The sequence below is a fragment of the Anthonomus grandis genome, chromosome 5, assembly GCF_022605725.1.
Source record: "Anthonomus grandis grandis chromosome 5, icAntGran1.3, whole genome shotgun sequence".
NCBI classification, from domain to species: domain Eukaryota; kingdom Metazoa; phylum Arthropoda; class Insecta; order Coleoptera; family Curculionidae; genus Anthonomus; species Anthonomus grandis.
Genome location: NC_065550.1, coordinates 21,517,213 through 21,537,714, shown reverse-complemented (window position 1 = coordinate 21,537,714; position 20,502 = coordinate 21,517,213). Strand labels below are relative to the sequence as shown.

The window sequence follows — 20,502 nt, the reverse complement described above, 5'->3', positions numbered from 1 at the left end:
TAAGGGTAAGAAATGGGTATCATGCCAGGTATAGCGACTATAAATAGATTTTGATAAACCTCTGACCTTAACAAATTCTGTTTTTTTAAGTTTGTAATTCATATTAATGTAATTTTTTTTTCCAGGTATGTCTTTCAGAAAAAATCATCTTTGCAACTGGTAAGACTGTAGCATAATAATTAAAAATTAACTTTATTATTATATCTAAACAGTTTTATATTAAGTAAAACTTTCCTAGTACATATGTATTTGTAATTTAACGTGAAATTTACAGTTTTTATAAGGCAGATGCGACCCGCATTACAGAAGTAAATTTGACGGCTTATCAATTTATGGGTTTCTAGTAACAAGGTGTGCGATTTTTTTTCCTAAAATGTAAACGTAATGCAGTATGTTACTTTACGGGGAACTAACAGGCAATAAAATTACGCGTAAATAGTCAGGTAAATTGGCTTTTCGTACTTCAATCTATCATTCGGCGGAAACAAATTGCTTTTCGTTTAGTAGAAGGCGCCAAGTCTAATGAATATGAGTTTATTATTTATGATTAAAAATAAATGATTTTTAAAAATAACATTAAAAAGTTATTAATAAATTTAAAATTCATTTAAGGTAGTTTTCCGAAATTAGATTTTTCTTTTAATTATTTTACACTATTTAAAATTAAAGAAAATAATTTAATATTCTTAAACAGGCCTAATCACGTGCTAATAATTAAATTTAGTCAAGGTATTATATATAATAAAAACTATACTTTAAGGAATAAACGTTTTTACGAAAAAATATTTCCTCCATCTGGGGATCATTAAATCTGTTTAAACCAAAATCAATCTTAATTTTTTTAACTTACTTGTTCGGTTATAGCTGTTCCATTTAAATTGATATATGAAGTTGAATCCATTGATGGTAAAGTACATATTTTAAGTAATATTTTAATTAAATTATTAAATAAGCATGCTACTAATAAAACTATCGTTGTGCGAAAAAGAAAGGTTGTCCATGGCTAACAATATTATTAAGCTTTTACAGAAATTAAAAAATAAAACATTGAGGGATTCTAAGTGAACTAAATCGCTAGCTAATTGAAGTTACTATAAGCAACTTGGAAACTATACCACAACAGCGATTAGAGCGGAAAAAAGGGCTTTTAATAATAATAAATTTGAAAATTGAACATGCTATTCTTTTACATACTAATTCTTTTGTAAATACCAAAACTTTTAACTCAAATTTCATAGATAATACCAAAGCGAGAAATATTATTAATTGTGATAAATCAAATAATTTTTATGATTAGAATGAATCACCTACCTTAAATAAATTCTCTTTCCATCCGGTTAATTATACTACTGCTTCTATAATTTTATTACCTATTAGGTCTAAAGTATTTGGGGTAGATAATACTAATATTGCGTTAATTCATCTTTCGTCATTAATTCATTCAACAGATTTTATTCAGTTTAGGTCTATTAGTATTATATCAACTTTCTTTAAAAGTCTTAAACTTATTCTGGATTATCAAATTTGTAGTGATATTTTACCACCTAAACAATCTGGATTCAGAACAGAATTGTTATTGGTGACGCAATTCGGGTTCAGAATAATAGTAAGATCTCTGAATTAGTGTCAATGGACTATACAGCTTCTGATTTTGTTAGCCACTCAATTTTATTATATTGTCATTATATTGGCTTTTCTAATGCTGTTATTGACATAGTTGCATCTTATTTGAGTAATCGCACCAGCCTGTTAATCTAGACTTTTAAATTTATGAAGAAATACTACTATTCATATTCGGAGAACCTTGATTTAATTAAATCATATCGTACTAAATGAAATCAATTGATAAAAATTGGAAATTATGACAGCCGAATGTTGACAGTTAACTTCGGAATTCCTCAGGGTACAGTATTGGGCTCGATTTCATTTATTATACGCATAGGTCAGCTTTTTCAGCTTAAGTGTCACAGTATTCGGTTTTTGTATCTAGACAATAGGGTAATACCTTTTGAGGAAAAAACCTGAAAAGAGATTAAAAACTTTGCAAACATGTGTACAAAAAAAATTTTCATGGATGAATGATCAACATTTACATAGGATAAATATACAAAAGATACTTTAACTTCATCTTAATCATCGTAATTTCTTTGAGCGCAAAATACCTTAAAGAAACGATTGACTCAATCTACAATATGTGTGTATATACAGACAATCTTACTAAAAAATTAAGGTGTAAAAAATAAGAAAAAAAGAATATCAGCCAATTGTATAACTTTAAAAAAAAATCTTCATTTTTCTTTGATTAATTGTTGCTTGATATCATAGGATGGGGAGGCATCTATATTGACTATTTAAATTCACTTATTACACACTATAATTTGATAATTGTTTAGAAAGAATAGTTAAACTTATTTCTAATTTAAATCCACAATTTTCCTCAACAGAACTCTTTCAACATACACGTATACTTACTATTAAAGAAATATTTTATAAACAAATCTATATATTATCAATTATTAAAAAAACAAAATATTACGATAACGCTCAACTTGAAACCACGAACATAACACCCGATTTTAAGCTCAACTAAATATTATAACAAATAGAGTAGAGCTATTAAACAACAAAGGTCTTGCTATGCTGGACAAAACTAATAATGAATCAATTTTTTTTTGTTGTTAATCAAATTAAACTAAGACAAATATTAAATGAAAAAGATTAAAAAAAATAGAAATGGTTTATTTCAACGAGGCTTACTTTTCTATAGTTTTAGTTACCACTCATTTCTTACATTAAAAATATTTTACAAAATGAGGTTTTTAATGTTTGTCTGTGTACCTGCGCATGTTACTTGTTACTTTTTTTAATTTGTTATTCGTTAAATAGCTTACATCCGCAGTATTTTTTTGATAATCGGTAGAATAGATAGATAATTACACTTTGGTAATTTAATATGGCAGTAAATATTAGGAAATACTTAGTTGCTTACTAACTCTGTCGATTTAACAGAGAAGAGCAATAAGCTCTTATATCAGGACGATTTATATTATTTGTTAAACTGCATATTATTTTATGCTATTTTTATTCGGAAATACAAAAAAAAATTATACAATACAATAATATTAAAGACGCATAAAACACAACTATTTAAATGATCATTTTATTGTAATTTTGCACATCATTTTTTTAGACATAATTCGATTATCATAGAAAATAAGTAAAATTATCAAAAATATAATTTTACGTCGAATAAATCCGCAAGGGTGTATATTGAGTACTTAACTATGATTTTTGGATTGTTCATTGCGGTTATTTTTGCATATTTGCTGAGGTCTTTCGTATAGGGATTAAACAAGAAATTGTTTTTTTTTTGGTATGTACTTATTTTGCTTGTATTATAGAATAATTTTAATTTTTGAACTTTTTTAAATGATTGGATATATATAACATTCTTTTAAAAGAAAAAAAGCTCTTTAATTAAATAGTCAATCAGCATTTCTAAAGTTAAAATTTTATTTATTGAAGTGTAGGCTACAATGTTTAGTTCAGAATCTGTATCACGATATTTTTAAAACTCCTGTAAAATGAGAAATACCCATTATATTGCAAAGAAGATCATTCAAATCAAACATCGAAACATTTTGAATTTCATAGAGCTTACAATCGAATTAAACAAATTACTGATGAAAAATGACATCAAAAACTTGCCAATCTTATCAAAAAATTTATTAGTTAATCCAAAAATAGTTAAATATAGTATACGAGTTAAACAAAAAATTATTTTTTTTTTGGTATTTACTCATGTTGTTTTTAAATTTGGAACTTTTTCAAGTGACTGGATATATATAATTTAAAAGGAAAGCTACTTGATTAATTAATCTATAAGCATTTCTAGAATTATAAGTTTTTTTATGAAGTGTGAGCTACAATGCTAAAACCAAAATCTGAGTCTGCTTAAGTAGAATCATGAAATGATCGGCCTTTAATTTTTTTGTTAAAGCGAGTATTTTTTTTAGCACAAAAGAAATGTTGAAACATCTTATTTTATTTTAATAATAATTATTATTAATACAACTTTATGTATTCGATTATTAATAACGATGAGCAATATGTTTATTAAATTCTTAAACATAGCATTTACCTTCTCTATATAAAAACTTATATTTATATTTTATTTAAATCGTAAAAATGGTAAAAATCTATATAATAATATATGGATTTGAACTTGGGTACTTCTAAATGTAAATCGGTTACCATACATACTAGGCAAGCAGTACTAGTAACCAAATTGTTATAGCAACACTAACTGTATTATATTTTTTACTTTTTTAATTGTATCATTTAAAAGAAAAATCGTTAGAAACGTGATTTACCTTATATAAAGGAGAGCAAAAAAATTTCTAATCTGACAAACTTAAAGAAAATATACATAATTTGCTTAAACTAATAAAAAATTTAAGAAAAAAAAAATAAAAATTCAAATTAGAACTGACACTAAACTAATAACACTTGACCATTAAACTATCGACTTAGTAAAAAGCCATTAATAAAATAAAATAAACCATATTATTATAAACTTATCATCCCGGCAATTACTCACCTCATAAAAATATCATAAAGCTCATTCAGTCATTCACACATAATCAGAATACGGAGATCGCGCGGCAACATTAAAATCATCCGTATCGGCCAAAGTGTTGTAAGAATTAACTGAAAATAACTAGGCAGGAAGGAGTCCGTTTTCCTCCGTTAAAAAGAGACGGGACCAATGGCGGATCAACAAGTGGGAGAGAGAGAGGGAGAGCACCATGGCGTGCGTGCGCTCGGTTTCCCAGTGATGTCTGAATATGCTGACAGGCTGCCAGTGCTATTACAAGCATTCGACCAATGAGCTGCTAGTGCAAACTCTACGGAGTGACGGGGAATCATCATCATCAAAACGCCACTCTTTCACATTAGTTTCGGTGCTGTTTGATTTTTGACAGTTTTGCCGCGCTACGGTATTTGATTTTCGCGTCGCGAGTTTAGTCGCGTTCTCAGTGTTTTCAAGTAAGAAAATCAAAAATAGTGATTCTTTTAAGTGGGAAAAAAATATCTATCTTCAAATAAAAGTTATTTGTCTCAAGTGGATCAAGTGACTAATTAATTGAATTTTTGGTGAAACTACAAAAATGCCGCGGTTCAAATCGGGTTCATCTTGTGTGGTCGTCCATCCGAGGAATTCGGATCTCATTAATTGATATGTTTTGGTGGCTTTTGGTATGTAAAAAGGTAACGCTGATTTTCTTTTCTTTAAAAAAATATATGTATAGTTTTTAAAAGTAAGAAAATTAAGGCTTTTAAAGGGACATTTTAAAAAAGCATTTAAAAACTTGTTTAAATAAAATATAAACATACAGCGAATACAATATTATATAGTATATATGACATAGAAACTTTTGAAAAAAGCAGAGACCTATCTGTTTTCGTATTTTAAATAACTTTTTTATGACTTATTTTTGTGCTAACACCAAGGCAATAAACTAGAACGAAATATAAATATTGATGACTGAAAACAAGTTTATTGATTCAGTAAAAATATAATAAAATATATTATTTGAAAACATTCACTTAACACTTCTAAACCAAATAATAAATGCACAAATGTGACATAGTATAACAAAAATAGAAAAAACCTTTATCAAATAAAAGGGTTTAATTGTGATGGCATTTAGAGAAAAAATACACATATTTTCTTTACATCCTAAATGTATCATTTAGTAATTAGAATTGCTTTATTTTTTTATACATTTATTTCTAAAAAAAAATTGTCGTAAAATTCAAAGCTTCTAATTCAAGCTCTAAAAAGTATTTTATAAAAAAGTCATTTTAAGAAATACGATATTTTTTTTACTTTGAAATCATTTGTTAATTCTTTTAAATGTCCTTTAAGGAAGATGTACTTATTAATCATACCAAAACTTAAGAAACCTAAAAGTTTAATTAGGATTCAGCAAGTTCAATAACTTGCAGAAGATATTTTGTTCGCTAAAATACAAATAAGTATATATCACTATTTAGGCATAAAAAACACTAAAGAAACCTAGAAGTTTAATAGGAAATTTTTATAATTAATTATGCATAACATAGATGGTCATGACATACGCTGTAACAACAATAGCTAAGAATAAACTTATAATAAATTTAGTATTATTTAATATTATTTAGTATAATATTTGTATATTGCTCTGATTTCTAAGAAGTAAAACCTAATATTTGTTTTAAAAAGTCTATGAAAAAAATATTTTTATAATTAAAGTTACAAAAGAATTTTACCAAAAGATCCAAATTTAATCATTTAGAAGTTCTTATGGAAAAATGTTTTTGATGATATCTACAAAATTTTGAAATTATTTATTTAAAAATATTTATTACCTAATACTCTTATGAATATTTAAAAAAATTATTAAACAATTATGAAAAACTTTCTACTTTATCTTAAACAAACAAAATGCTCCATTTTGTACACATTTTTTAGTAGCTACTGAAATAGGGCCCAGGTAAAAAAAGCAAGCAAACTTAGATAAAAGCGAACTAAAAACAGATATCGGAACATTGAAAGGTAGACACCCACGTTGCCCTTTTTCTAAGAATGATTTATAAATGCTTTTATAAATTAAAAAGAGCAAATTTTAAACACTAAAATTGTTAATATTTATATCATCTTCAAATCAGGTTTATGGCATAAATTTCACGCTCAATACTAAAAATTAAAAACGCTACCCCGTGAGAAGAGGGTTCCCGATGTAAATGAATTAAAACTTGTTTTTAAGAGAGTTGCTGGAACGAAAGTAACATCTTTATTATTTTTTATGTCAAGTTGATTTAGTAATTTAGTTGGCTGTCATATTTTTAAGTATGGCCAGAGATTTCTTTTATTATACTAAAACGAATCTTTTGAATCATTTTAATAGTAATAATTAAGCAGTCCGGTTGGAAGTTATGAGATTACAATTTAGCTGCTCAAATATTACTACAAAATTAGTAGGATTTCTAACTATAAAAATAATTAGAAAATGAGCGATTTTATAACATTTCCAAAAAAAAAACAGTTTTTTTTACTTTACATATTATTCATTGAATATTTGCAAAGAATCTACTTGATAAATGAGATTATATAAATAAATTTATTGATTATTGAATATAAGTAGTGCAACTGTTTAATACATACGTTTGGTTTAATATTATTTTTTCTTATATTTTTATCTAATAAGTATTTATTAAGATAAGTAAATCTGCCTTAGACAAGATAAATATTCAATTAAAATAAATGCATAACTTAAATGAATATTTTATATTAATTTTAATTTTGTCACAAACATAAAAATTACATGGTACTGTGTAAGTATTTTAAAATATTTTATTATGTATATCTATAAATAATCTTAAAATGCACTCATATTATTCAAATACCTACTTAAGTAATTAAATGTTAAAATAAATATAACAATAAATAACCCTGGTAACTGATATACAAAGCTACAACCTACATATACTTATATTACATAATATATATTGTTAAATCGATAAAACTAGAATGAACCACGGTTATAAATAAACATAATTGAATTGCCATACTGATTCGCCAATCTATTGCCGAGAATGGCATATTCCGCATTTAAATTTCTCTATAAATATTTAAATCATGAATAATAATTCACTTCGTTTAGTTCAGCAAATAGTATCTAATTAATTCCCACTAAATTTCGAGCCAATTTATGCCTAATTGTACGAATATAGATCACGTCAAAGTTTGAAAACAAACCAAAATTTAAAGTAAAGCAGCCATTTATCTTCATATATTGTCCTAGCTGTATGGCAAGAGACAAAAGTGTGACAAGTGCATTTTATTAAAATCGCTGACAAGATAATGCATTTGTATTTTTCTCGTGTAATGCATCAAAAACGTACGTATTTTATATTTTAATGCGGTTTCGTATATGGAATAAAAGGCTAAACAATGGGGGGAGGCTCCATATATTACGTTTTCTGTTAATGTGGGTACTGGTGTGTTAGCTTTGCTAACAAAAGTATACGCGTGTAGGCACAAACATCGCAAAAATGTCACCGGGGCAAAAAAGTAAAATTGATTTATAGAGATGAAGGGGTAGCTTCAAATATTGTTCGCTACACTCAGTGGCTTTCTACGCTAGAAGTTCTGGAAAAAGAATTAAAATTATAATATTTAACCAAGAACGTGGAAAAAATCGACTTAAAAAGCTATGACTCTATGTGTCCATCTTGATTTATTAAGATGTATGAGAATATAAAAAGCCTTTGAATAACACAAAAAATGACCATCTAAGTACTGATACTGCTTTTGTCCTTTTAACAATTTTAATACATATACTGTCCTTATAGATTTTCTTCAAAGCGAATGGATAGTCCAGGTTCTCCTTATTTCTAAATTAAAATAACTTCCACAAATTACAGTAATTTTTAAAAGCTAAAAATGTGTATTAATAGAATCAGATAATAAATAGATATTATTAGATGTGGCCTGCCTTAATAAAGATAAGATTCATATTGATTTTGATTGACAGTCAATCATTTTGAATTTTTATGCGTGCAAATCGTAGTTTTAAGATAATTATCTTTGCTAATGACATTGTATTACTCGCAAAAAATTTAAAAAAGAGGGTAACAAAGAAACAGAATTTTTAAAATAAGGCTTTTAACCAGGTCAGTTTTAAAAGATGAAAAATCGAGAATAATTAAGATATAACTTTAATTTTTTACAAGAATTTAGGGTACAGTCAATTATCTAAAAACTTAAGTTCCTATAAGAATTACAGAACTACCTAAACTTCCTGTAACAATTAATAATTTGTTTGAACTCTCTCGGAAAGTTAGTGAATTTCTTTAAACGTTGAGAATAATTAGAACATACATATTTAGTTGCCTGTAGAGTTATATAAATATTTTAATTGCACGGAAAACTATCTGAAAAGTCAAGTTGCTATAAAAATTATTAAACTACTTCAGTAAGTAATTATTTAAAGTTCTTTAAAAAATTAAAGACACACTTCAACTAAACTGCTATAAAAGCCTGTATAAATTTAATGATATCATGAAAAAAAATTCAGAAGGGAGAAATTGCTTGGAAAATAATAAAAATGTCTTTAAAGAATTGCCTTGCAACTTCTGCAAAATTCCTGTAACTGCCTGGAAAAATTAGGAAATTACTTGAGCCACGTGAAAAGGATTTATAGTCATAGTCTGGAATAATTAAAATATTGCTTTAATTTTTTGGAAGAATTTAGGCATGGCTTAACTATATAAGTTCCATAAGAATCAGAGAAGTACTTCAACTACTTGGAAAAATAAAGAATTGATTTCGTCTCTCTGAAAAAAATAGTAAATTCCTTCAAATGTTGAGAATAATAGAATATAATATAATTGGTACCTAGAAAATTAGAAAAATAATTCAATTTCTTAGAAAACTACCTAGAAAGCAAAGTTCCTTTAAGAATTATTGAACTATATCAGAGAAAATAAAGTATTTCTATATCAACTAAACTGCCTGAAAAAGCCAAAAAAACTATTTTAACTGCCTGGAATTCTTGATTAATGCAAATAAAGTAAATTGATAAATATGCCTGTTAATTAAATGAAAAGAAAAAATATCAACTGACTGTAAAAAATACGAAATTATGGCTATAAAAGTATATGGTTTTGTGCAACAAAAATGTTAATTTAAGTTTAGGTTACAAGAATTTTTAAGAATCATAATATATTTATTAAAATTCTAAAATCTTTGAAAAAAATAAGCTACTTACTTTGTAAAGTAAGTTTTTATTAGAAGTAACACGTTTATTGAAAAAATCCTATTATTTTTACCAGTTCTGGAAATCTTCTTACTGCTAGTTTTAATTAAGATATTTAAAATGTATGCTATAAATTTATTATATTATGTATTTTAAGCTACATTTGTTTTTTGATTCTAAAAATTTAAATTTAGGCCTAAAAAATTAATGATAGTTTTAAATTAGATTTTCCTTTAGAAGCCTAAATAATCATTACAATTTTGATAAATTATTTCAAATAAATAGTATTTTACCTTTAAAATAGAAAGTAATTTGTATTCCCTGATTTTAAAATTTCTACTTAAAGTTGAATGGTACGTACGCACCTCAGAGATTATTATTTAGCTATAAATACTACTCGAAGGATGTGTACATAAAATGATACAAACTGTATTTTAATGGTTTTGGAATTGCAATTTAGGTTAAATATAAAAAAAGAACTCTAGGTCATGAGTTTTTTCAATTTTTCCAAGGCTTGAATTTTATCGTGGGAACCTTGTTAATGACTTTTTAAGTGAAAAGTTTTAAAACTATACAGAATATTAAAACGGTTAAAACGGGGTGAATATTTCTTAGTTTTTTTTTTTTAATTCTAAGCGTTTTAATTTATATTCTGATATATGCTTTTAAAGTATAGTTTTGTATTGTGAATTAAAATATTATTTATAAATGGACAATTTAATTAGGATTTTTTTAAATGTTGTTGCATTTAACTAATCAAAAATACATAACAGTACTCTTAACCTAATTAATCCCATAGTCTATCTTCTAATTTTACTATTACTAGCAATACGTAAAGTTTTTTTATATTGACACGTGAAAACAATATCACTGATTGTAACAAATGAAATAAATATTTGAATTTAAATTGCTAACAATATTCATGTAATACTTATGCGAAGGCCAAATATCGTTTGTTTGCATTAATTCACAATGCCAAGAAGAAAATCGTATAATAAATAGCCTTCATGTAAAAAACTAGATATGAAATATGTGTGTTGCAAAATGTGCAGTTAAATCAAAATTTCTTAACTTAGTGAAAAAACTAAGATAACTGAATGGAGTTCGAGATAAGACAGCTGTGCGTTAATCTAGGTAGAACATCTACTAACTGTAAATGCTTAGATACTTAAATTATCTTAAGTCTACTTATTATCAAGATATGCTAAGTTATTACAGTAATATAATGCTATACTTGGAAACATCTAGGTTCAAAATATACCTGAATAGTTTTAATTTTAGACTTTAATTAGGTAATTTTTCATTTAATTTATAATTTTTTTTTTAAATAATTTAAATTAGTAGTTAAATCTGCTTGGTGAACTCTTAAAAAAATTCATATCTGATCTTTAATATTCCGCATTAGGAAATATTATTTAATAAAACATAATACATCTATTTTCTTTTTAATAAAATATTAAAAATAATGTTAAAATCTTAAACTATATTAGTAAGCAATTTGCCAAATTGCTTACTTGAAGGTTTAACTTCTAACGGTAATGCCCATAATATATGTTGATATGAGTATATGAGTTTTTGATTCAATATGTAATAACATACATGCGATTTAAAGTAATTATACTATCAAATTATGCATTTTTAAAAGATATACCAGTAACTTGGTGGGCTGGAATAAATGGTCTAAAATTTATAATTTGAAAAACATCTATTAATAACGAACACAATTTTACAAAGACCTATGTAAGTAAAAGTTAAAATATGACTTTAGAAAGCATTTATTTATTGCTATTGTTCTTGTGTTATAATTTTTTAACATAAAAACCGACAATCTGTAAAGAACTAATAACTACAGCAAACTACAGGATTGTTGTAAAAAACTATTTTTTTATAAAAATGTTATAAAAAAAGCATTAATAAAAATGCATAATATTTATTTGCAAAAAATACATGTATCAAGTAGTCAATAGACAAGTTTGCAAGTTCAAATCTAAGACAAACAGTTGGAAGGTCATCACTGTTAATAATGCATAATATATATGCAAGAGATCTAGTAAAATATAACCAATCCCTAGTGCAAAATACAGAATATAATTTAATTTATTTGGTATCTGTGTGATGTATGTAGTTATAAAATAAATTAGTTATAAAGTTATTTATAACTGAACAAAAAAACAAACTATTATATTAAAAGTTTTGTTCTTAATTTCAATTTGGAAGTTACTTTAAAAGTCAGTTTAAAATTTAATAGTGACTATAAAAACAAAATCCCAATTAATGGTATTTTAATTCAACTATGTTGTTTTAGTATAATATCTTATTTTAATTAAGATTTTGTTATTTCATTAAGTTTTATCACTTATTTATTTTTTTATATTTGTAATTTATAGACTTACATAACCTATTTAAATTAAATGAATTTTTATTGAGCTGAAAAAATAGATTTTATGACGAATGCTAAATGCTATGCTAAAAGCCATTTGTTATATCAAAATAATCAATTATTAAATTTTTTAATAATGAATCATTTTACTGTTGGGCGCCAACCTATAAAATAGTCGCTCCCTTGTATTCAATTCCCACTCCGTTTTTGTACCCATATTAAAAATAATATTAAAGCCAATAATTAAATTTCAACATAATAAAAAAGGAAAATAAGAATTGGATCAAAATCTAAAAAATTAATTCTGGTTAAACATTTTTTTTAGTTTAGAGGAAAAATTAAAAATTGAATGGATTTTTTAGGTAAATATGATTAAAAAAGCTCTTTATGCCTATATTTTGCAAATTAGTAAATATTAATATTAATCAACTTTGTTCTAAAGTTATCGGATGGTTAATTGCTTATATTGGTAAATAAATTTATAATCTGTTATGCTCTCTCCATAGAAAATAAGGACTGGATTAGAATTACTGCATCTTGCCGTGTAATTTTTGTCTATATTTTTGTATGCCTGTCATTTGTTTGGTACTTTTTTAGGTCCAATTATGGTTTCCATATATTTTTCTAGTATCTTTGTAAATTCGTTTCCACTAGATCTAAGCTCTTATCAAAATCTAAAAGCTACCTTATTTTATCTTATTTCCTCAGTGTTTAGAGCTTGTCTTAGGAGTTGTATTGGTCGTTCTTGTTAAATTTTTGGTTTGTTGGTTCTCTCACCTTTTTTTTTGGATACTTACGGCCTGAAAGAGCATGAAAAACTATTTAAAAAAATGCTCCTAAATTGTGGATGGTTATTTATCTTCATATTTAAGTACATACTTCGTTACTTAAGTCCTTAAAGAAATAGGTACAAATATGTTATTTTTAAAATAGGGAGAAAAGCCATGTATCTAGCTTACAATTTTGTAGGATGTGTTTTTTTGGTTTCCATCCAGTTACAGTTAGATCTTTTTTATTTTCTTCATATAAGTCATGGTCTTCCATGAAGTCATTTTGCTCCTTATTGTTACTTGTAATGTTGCCGATACGCTATTCTCCATTCTTTTCTTCTGCAAATATCTCAGAAAAATGTGGTTCTGACATTCACCTTATTTATTTATTTCAGCATTCTTAGCAGGATTTGTTTATTTTAGTTTTTTTTGGAGGACGGGGATTTATTTAAAGGCTTCAAACACATTCCGTCACATTTCTTAGAGGCATGTTTTTGGTAACCCTCATTGGTTTGTGAGGTGACTTATGATTTCTGTTTGATCCTATTTTAATATAGGATATTTCTTTCACAGTTTTTCATTTAATCTTAGTTTTTCTTCTTTTTTTTCTTGGTCTGTTTTGGTTTTGGATTTATCCTGGACTCTGATTTACCCTTGAGGTAAACCTTTTATTTTTTTGGATCCTGCGATACCTAGTGTACCTTGCCTGGTGGTTGAGTTAAGTCCCTGGGATCTTTTGGATTCCCATCACTATATCAGCTGTTGTCTCTGATCTGGTTTGGAACAACTTACTTCTGGAACTGGACTAAAACTACCTATAAGAGAAGTGGCATCTGATTTATTTCTACACATGATAGCAGATTAATACTAGTACCCTAGCTTAATTCAATAGTAAATAAACATATGTTATTTTACTTATTTTTTTCTTTTATCTACCGATAATCTATTTTTTTTTAATAATATCGTCGACTATATTTAAATCTCTCATTAGTTCATTACTTACTATAACGCCCTAGGCCTTTTGATTTAAAATTCGATACCGCTCATTATTATTTCAACGTTCTAGTTAACCTTTGTTTAATTTAATTTTAGATAAACTGGTAAAGTTTCGAATATGACAAACTCAACCCTGAGTAGAGTTAAGTATTAAGTGGTTGAATTTCTAATTTAGTTAGGCACAAGGACGACATTACAAATCTTTAAGATTTTTACTTTTTTTAAAAAATAACAACACTTAACCCTGTTTAGTAAGTTAAATATCTTGAACTGCATAACTTTAACATTTAACTTAATCTAATTTTGACCACCAGTGAGAAACAAAATTTTGAATTAGACAATATACAAGCGATAGCTACTAGAAATTAAAATAGCTCTAACTGTATCGTCAATTGAGCAATTTAATATTTGGTCGATTTTTTTTTATCTAGATCTAAAAAAAACATAAGTTAAAGAATAAAATAAATAAATAATTAGTCATCAAATCCCAAAGTTAAAGCGAAATTTGATAAATTAGCTGCTGCAGCTTGGGCGGCTCGCCGGCTACGGCGGAATGCGATGAAAATCGGCGAAACGCTGCGAGCCACCAAATTACAACGTCCCCGACAATAATTTTAACTTTTATAATAAACCCGAGAACATTCATTTTCCCTCCGCGAAACTCACGATCTTTCAATTACGGTGTTTACTGTCTCTTTATTGCGTTTTGTTCGGGGCAGGTGGGTTCTTTAGTGGCAGATGAAAAATTGCATACGGCCCTATTAATCCCGACGCGTTTGATTCTGATTTTATTTATCATGCACGTTCTATGGCTGAACCGACCATTTTAACTCGGCAAACCCCAGTATAATGAGACATGCTTATGCATGCTGGATTCCCTATCGAGAGCTCTATAAAGGAGGGCCAGAGCTGCCAGATCTCTAATTACAATACGATTTATGGCCTTTTCAGTAAAATGTTGCATATTTAATATTAAAAATAATTATTATTCAAATTGATTCTCCATTGAGGGAGCTTCCTACATGCTTATTTATGATCCTTTTCATACAGGAATGGACTTGGATCGACTAAAGACCCATTAAGCAATCACAGAAAAAATAACAATAATAATAGTAATAACGAAAGTGATTTAAAAGACTGGTGCTAGAATGTAATAGTACAAATTAGAAAAAAAAGTGTTATGAGAAGTTCTAAAATACTAAAAAGAGTGACTAATAAAGGCAAACTACAAAAATTAAAGGATAAAGAGAAAAAGAGGCAAAAGGGTAAAATGTAAGAAAAAAAACAGAGGAACATTGAAAGATGCTTTAGCTATAAAGCAAGGTTCTATTTCCTTGTCTTTTAAATAAGATTGCTGACTCCAGAAGTCCAATACTTCATATCAACGGCTCATATTTTTCATCAAATTGGTTTTTTTGCTTCCGGTTATCCATAAACAACCATCAAGAGATTTCATATTTAAATTAAATAAGGAACCTAAGTAGTACTAATTTATAATTTATCATACATAAATAATTGATCAGAAATTTCTGCAACTCAACTGCCATCATTTTCTATAATATTAATTAGGAATTATGAAAAAACCTATATTCTCATCAACATGGCCATTTAAGTTATGCATTTAATTTTTTACGCTTGCAAATCGCAATCCAATTTTAGACATTTCAAACTAATAAACATACAGAAAGTATACTTTAGAGATTAAGGCCGGTCCTGTAAGTTTACGAAGTAATCAGCAGGGTCCAGGCCAGGAGCCTCGCAGAGGCTAATTCGGATTCCAATTAGGAAGACGTTTTGTATTTGTCTAAAGAACAAATAAGTTGATTGGAAAATAGCCTGGGTAAATTACTTAAACGCCTTGTGGGTAGTACGCCGTAGATTCCATCAAAGCGAGTAATTGGGAGTAGCTTATACACAAGTCTCATTTGCTTGTAAACTGATGTTGGTTGCATATTAAATGGCTAAGGTATATTTGTTTACTTACTTAAAAAAATTGTATAGACAGGAATGCCAATTTTTACTTGTTAAACTGAAACAGGTGACCCTTTAGCTAACAATATGGTAACGAACGAAACAAACGGTGCGCCGCTTGATTTACATGACGATAACATCAATTGATAAGTCTCGGTAATTGCAACTAATTAATTTCTTTCGGCCCGGTCAGTCCTGAATAAAGTCAGTAATGGTTTGTGCGGTGTTAATAACAGTGTCTGCCTTTGCTAGAACCCGTTCTTATTTACGATGGTCGCCGTAGATATTGGCAACGGAAAATAAAATATATAACAACTGGGACGTTTTGAAAGATCGAAACGGCCGATTATATTTTACTATGGCAGAAGTGAAACGGTTTTATGATTTTTCCATTAGTGTTTTGCATTTTGTGGCAACCTACATAGATAAATCATTAATTAAAAAAATAAACTCTTAAAAATGGATATAGTTATTTTGAAAATAGTACAATTTAAAGATTTTGGTTACAAAAATTAAGCTTCTCTTTCATAGTTACATTTTAGAAATCTTAATTGATAGTATCTTGAAATCATTATTCATTTAAATTTTTTAGATTCTACTCTTTAAATGTTTTTATCTTCTCTGCTGATTTACGTTAAATAAAGTAAAATAAAAAATTATTCAATTAAATAAAACTCTTAGTCATTTTGTTTTTATATTCTCTTCTGTTTTAACATTTGATAAGAAAGAGTTAATAATGTCTTACTAGGTTATGCAAGCTTAGGTTTGTAAAAATGTAAATATAATATTTGTTAGTTATTTACGGTGATTCGATATGAATATAATTTTAGGTAAATTATGAATGCAAATCAGAAAATCTCAAATTAGTTATTATTAAGAAATAAATGTCAAGAATATAAAAGAAAAAAAACTACAAAAGCAGGATCGATTATTTTATTACCGACGTATGTTACAGTACTAAATCCAGTAATATCCAGTAAAAACACCATAGAATGGTCAGGGCAACACTTACTACGACGAAAGTAAGTAAGTGGACCACAGTCAAAATTAGTAGTGAATACCAACGAACCATAAGCGAGCATCCAGGAAATATAAACGAAATGGAGATAGAAACACTGCGTTTCTTTATAACAGATTCGAAAAAGCCCGGCAAGAAAACTGTTTAATAGTAAATATTAAAGATAAAAAACTCTCAACAAGTACAATTTTCTTATGACACAGAAGTGAGAAATGTTACAGAAACATCTAAAAAATGAAGACTAGTTGAGACAGATAAATAGAGACATATCAAAAGCAGTTCAAAAAAACTATAACAACAAATGGATAACGAGGACTTTTAAAGAAAATAAAAGCATGAACTCAAGAAAAAACTCTCAAGAGGAAAAACCGAGTATCTAATAAACTGGAGCATAAAGACAACCCACCACAGGTAACAAAAAATCTTGGAAATCATAAAAGACTTTTAATCAATCCTTTATCTTTAATCAGGAATCAGAAGACCTGTCGAAAATAACTACATGGGAAATTAAGAAATCACTATCAGAGACGAAGAATGGTAAGATAGTGTTGTGCACAGGGCAGTCAAAGAAGGAGAAGAGATATTACAAAAGACAATAGCAGTCTTATTTAATAAATGTCTTATAGAAACAACAGCCCCTATATCCTTAAATAATGGCATAATAGTTATTATGCACAAAACGAAAATATTGTCAATCTTAACAACAGTAGGCCAATTAGCTTTTTGTCACACTTCTACAAATAACTTACCAAAATTATTACAAGATGCCATGAATCTAAACTTGACTCATGTCAGTTGTATATTTGTTTTCTCTATATGTATATTTTTTTATTGTTTTATTTTTTTGACCGTCTTGTACTAGTATTTGTGGACTGTAAAAAAGCCTTTGACTTTGTTAGACACAAGATGTGCAATGCACTGACTGCCGAGTTGAACGTAGATACTCTGCTATCCTACAACATATCTATAACCATACAACAGCAAGTTTAAGCGTATATGAGAAAAACGATAAAACTAAGATACAACATGGAGTTCAATAGCAAGACAATATCTCGTCTAAGTTATTTAACAAGTTTCTGGAATACAGGTTTAAAAATATTGTGCTGAAGAGTCTAGGAATAAATATCGATAGAAAACTGATTTGCCGACGATACTATATTGATATCAGATTGGCGAGGTAAAACGAAAACAATGCTGTCAATACTGACATCTCCTTTCCACAAAGTTGGTCTCAAAATCAACCCAACAAAAACAAAATACATGATAAATCTGGTTCTTATCTAAAACCTTCTGGTACAAGGAAAAAAAAACTTTTAAGTAATATGCAAACAAATTAAATAACTAAAAACTTAAGAAGAGGGTAATAATGGCCATTTTGATTATGCATTTAAGACAAAAAGGTGGTGTTATTATTTTTATACAAAACAACTTGACATTTAGTACTATTGGTCAATATGTGGTTAGTGACTGGTTTATATCAGTACAAATATAGGGAAATTATATCATTGTATGTACATGATGGGTATAGATATTTAGAACATGAGATCAGAATAGGCAGAGATAATCAAGAAGAATTGGACTAATATGTTTAGGTCAAAGATTCCATTGTGTCTTAAACGTAAGTTTTTTCAAAAAAGCATACTGTCTTCATAAATTAGTGTATGGAGACTTCAATGTTATTAAATAAGTTAGTAAATAAACTGAGAGTTACACAAAGCGTTATAGAACCTTGTCTATTAGGAATTATAATAATGAATAAGGGTTTCTAATGAGACACTACGACAGAGAATCGGGATTAAGGATGCAAAAGCACAAATGGTTTGCTTAAAGTCGAGTTGGGCTGGACATGTAGCAAAAATAACACATAAAGAATAAACTAAAAGAATTATAGAATGACGACCTACTAGAAAAATTGAAAGATATAATAATTATGTTTCTAAATTTTAAAGTTAAATTGAAATAAAAAAGGCTATCTAAAAAACTCATATCTAATACAATTATTTATTAATTAAAATTTCAACTAAAAACATAAAAACAATAATTTTTTTCTGTATATTTAAGTTAACCAAAAAAGTGGTCCACTAACAGCCAAACCGCCAAACGCGCCTAAATAATTAAAAAAGTAATTAATTCTAACCCTAAAATAATTTGCGTTTTCATAGCCACGGCTCGAAATATTGTTTTGCGGTTTGGTAACGTTCAACCGATCCGAACAATTAATTCATTGGTAAATGGATATCGGCCATGAATGATTTATGGCCGAATTTGCGACTATTATGTTTGAATTATAATTTTAATACCCATGGTGTTAGGGCATTAACATTTACTTTTTCGTGACAGCGCCACAATAATGGCGGGGAGGTAATAATGGCTAAATATTGTTATTGATTAGACTTTTGCCTTGTAGAGGCGTATGTCGGTTTTATTATTCATGAATTCGGCGGTGCTAGCTTACACTGTTCCTATTGTTTTATTTGCTTAATTTATTGGTTCGATAATTTCACATCTGTGTTTTAATATGCTCAAGTCGTCATTAATATGCCTCTCAAATACTTACATTATATATTTTTTAACGGTTTCTGTTTACACAGTATTTTGTTGTTTGTTAGGTTTTATTAATTTTCTAAATTATTTATTTGCTTTTTTTACAATGAAAATACAAAAAAACTTCTTGTGACTGCACTGTGTTTTTCTTATTTGTTCACTTGTTTTGCCAGTGACCTAATTAGTTGTAAACAAGAAAAAACAACAACATCGTATGCGTCAAACTGGGCAAAAGTAACAAATAGCCACAATTAACTAACGATACGTATAAATTATGTCAAAAACCATGCGTGATTTCCTTACGAGATTTTTACCGCCAAAGTTCTGCCTGCCCGTTCTATCCCCTCCACCCACTTCTCTATGTCTTTCTTTGTACCATGCAAAGCCCAGGGCGAACCCACCTGATGGCTGAAATGGCCCTTTAACATGCAATACAGCGGCGTAGAAATCAAGAAAGTATAATACAAGGAAATAGATCGTTACCACAAACCATGTTTAATCGAAAAGACGAATTGTTAACTAGCCTTCACGGTATTGCCAATGAGTTTGACCATTTCGTACACTACTACTAGATCATCGTAAAATAATATTGTTAAAACTTAAACTCCATATAAACAACCCATAACTGTTTTCAATTTTACCAAAAATTATGTTCTACTTGCCTTAAAAACTATCAAGCGGAAATCAAGAGTTGCCATTGACAAAATACTAGCTTTTCGTATATGTGCTTGTTAAACCATTAATAATTTTCTTTAATCTGGCACTAAAACAAGAGCATTTTATGAATTTTATAAAGTTATCAAAGATAGTTCTAGTACATTAAAAGAATCATAAAAACCTCATTAATAACCATCAGCCTATTACAATAATCAACTTTTATTAATATTTTAAACATGCTAATTATTCTACTTTAGCGTTTAATGAGAGGTCTTTTATATTATCATCAACATGGATTTAGTAGTAGATTTACTACTTCAAACTTAATTTGTCTTAGAGAACATATATCGGAGTCAATAA

At 27.7% G+C, this 20,502-nt stretch overlaps 1 protein-coding gene across 10 annotated transcripts in view; it reads left to right on the top strand.

The window, feature by feature from the left end:
* Positions 1-20,502, top strand: part of LOC126735974 (homeotic protein antennapedia-like) — a 419,235-nt gene that overhangs the window by 325,246 nt on the left and 73,487 nt on the right. The window contains exon 1 of one of the 10 annotated variants that reach the window (XM_050440107.1): positions 4,640-5,259. The exons of 8 other annotated variants lie outside the window; for them this stretch is intronic. The gene's annotated coding sequence lies outside the window, so the exon portion shown is untranslated. Of the gene's footprint in view, positions 1-4,639; positions 5,272-20,502 lie in introns of those variants that run through there. One more of the 10 variants, XM_050440100.1, reaches the window with a different exon arrangement.